Raw genomic sequence first — 2,860 nt, 5'->3', positions numbered from 1 at the left:
TTGTTATGAAAAATCAATTTTCTCGGAATTAGTTCTGATGATGTCGCTGCCCATCTTAATAATTTTGTTGAACTATGCGAAATGCAAAAATATAAAGATGTAGATGGTGATATTATTAAACTAAAATTGTTCCCTTTCTCATTAAGAGGAAGAGCTAAAGATTGGTTGCTATCTCTCGCCTAAGAATAGTATTGATTCATGGACTAAATGCAAGGATGCTTTTATTGGTAGATATTATCCCCTCGCTAAAATTATATCTTTGAGGAGTAGCATAATGAATTTTAAACAATTAGATACTGAACATGTTGCTCAAGCTTGGGAAAGAATGAAATCTCTCGGTTAAAAATTGCCCAACCCATGGACCGACTACTTGGATGATCATCCAAACCTTCTATGCAGACTAAATTTTTCTTCGCGGAATTTATTGGATTCAGCTGCTGGAGGTACCTTTATGTCCATCACTCTTGGTGAAGCAACAAAGCTTCTTGATAATATGATGATCAACTACTCGAATGGCACACGGAAAGAGCTCCACAAGGTAAGAAGGTAAATTCCGTTGAAGAATCCTCTTCCTTGAATGATAAGGTTGATGCTATTATGTCTATGCTTGCGAATGATAGGACTAATGTTGATCCTAATAATGTTCCATTAGCTTCATTGGTTGCACAAGAAGAACATGTTGATGTAAACTTCATTAAAAATAATAATTTCAACAACAATGCTTATCTAACAATTCTAGTAATAACTATAGGCCATATCCTTATAATAATGGCAACGGCTATGCTAATTCTTATGGGAATTCTTACAACAATAATAGGAATTCACCCCTGGACTTGAAGCCATGCTTAAAGAATTTATTAGTACACAAACTGCCTTTAACAAATCTGTTGAGGAAAAGCTCAATAAAATTGATATTCTTGTTTCTAGAGTTGATAGTCTTGCCTTCGATGTTGATCTTTTGAAATCAAAAGTTATGCCTAATAGGGATATTGAAAATAAAATTGTTACTACAGCAAATGCCATCCAAGTTAGAATTAATGAGAATATAAGATTAATGGCTGAACTCACGTGCTAGGTGGGATAGAGAAGAAAATGAAAAACTAGCTAAAGAGAAGAATATAGCTAAAGTTTGGACTATTACCACCACTAGTAATGCTAATGCTACACATGTTGCTGCACCTCCTACTCATACTAATAAAAGAATTGGTGTTAGCAATGTTTCCACTTCTAATGCAAAGCGCGAAAACTGCCTCGAAACCGCTAAAACCGCTGAAACCGCTCGTGATAAAGTCGCTGAAATTTTTTCCAACATTGGGGATGATGATCCCATTGCTTTAGATTATAATGGTTTGAATTTTGATGATTGCCACATCTCTGAAGTTATAAAGTTCTTGCAAAAACTTGCTAAAAGTCCTAATGCTAGTGCTATAAATTTGGCTTTCACGCATCATATTACAAATGCTCTCATAAAAGCTAGAGAAGAGAAACTAGAGCGCGAAGCCTCTATTCCTAAAAAGCTAGAAGATGGTTGGGAGCCCATCATTAAGATGAAGGTTAAAGATTTTGATTGTAATGCTTTATGTGATCTTGGTGCAAGTATTTCTGTTATGCCTAAGAAAATTTATAATATGCTTGACTTGCCACCGCTGAAAAATTGTTATTTGGATGTTAATCTTTCTGATCATTCTACAAAGAAACCTTTGGGTAAAGTTGATAATGTTCGCATTACCGTTAACAATAATCTTGTTCCCGTTGATTTTGTTGTCTTGGATATTGAATGCAATGCATCTTGTCCAATTATATTGGGAAGACCTTTTCTTCGAACCGTTGGTGCTATTATTGATATGAGGGAAGGTAATATAAAATATCAATTTCCTCTCAAGAAAGGTATGGAACACTTCCCTAGAAAGAGAATGAAGGTACCTTATGATTCTATTATTAGAACAAATTATGATGTTGATGCTTCATCTCTCGATGTTACTTGATACACACTTTCTGCGCCTAGCCGAAAGGCGTTAAAGAAAAGCGCTTATGGGAGACAACCCATGTTTTTACCTACAGTACTTTGTTTTTATTTTGTGTCTTGGAAGTTGTTTACTACTGTAGCAACCTCTCCTTATCTTAGTTTTGAGTTTTGTTGTGCCAAGTTAAGCCGTTGATAGAAAAGTAAGTACTAGATTTGGATTACTGCGCAGTTCCAGATTTCTTTGCTGTCACGAATCTGAGCCCACTGCCCTGCAGGAAGCTCAGAAAATTATGCCAATTTACGTGCATGATCCTCAGATATGTACGCAACTTTCATTCAATTTGAGCATTTTCATTTGAGCAAGTCTGGTGCCATTTTAAAATTCGTCAATACGAACTGTTCTGTTTTGACAGATTCTGCCTTTTATTTCGCATTGCCTCTTTCGCTATGTTGGATGAATTTCTTTGATCCACTAATGTCCAGTAGCATTATGCAATGTCCAGAAGTGTTAAGAATGATTGTGTCACCTCTGAATATGTCAATTTATATTGTGCACTAACCCTCTAATGAGTTGTTTCGAGTTTGGTGTGGAGGAAGTTTTCAAGGATCAAGAGAGGAGTATGATGCAACATGATCAAGGAGAGTGAAAGCTCTAAGCTTGGGGATGCACCCGGTGGTTCACCCCTGCATATATCAAGAAGACTCAAGCTGTTTAAGCTTGGGGATGCCCAAGGCATCCCCTTCTTCATCGACAAATTACAACGTTATCCTACAGATTGATAATGTGCGCATTACGGTTAACAATAACCTTGTCCCCGTTGATTTTGTTGTCTTGGATATCGAATGCAATGCATCTTGTCCTATTGTGTTGGGAAGACCTTTTCTTCGAACTGT

The sequence above is a fragment of the Lolium rigidum genome, chromosome 3 (genome assembly GCF_022539505.1).
Source record: "Lolium rigidum isolate FL_2022 chromosome 3, APGP_CSIRO_Lrig_0.1, whole genome shotgun sequence".
NCBI classification, from domain to species: domain Eukaryota; kingdom Viridiplantae; phylum Streptophyta; class Magnoliopsida; order Poales; family Poaceae; genus Lolium; species Lolium rigidum.
Note: the sequence above shows the minus strand (reverse complement) of the source record.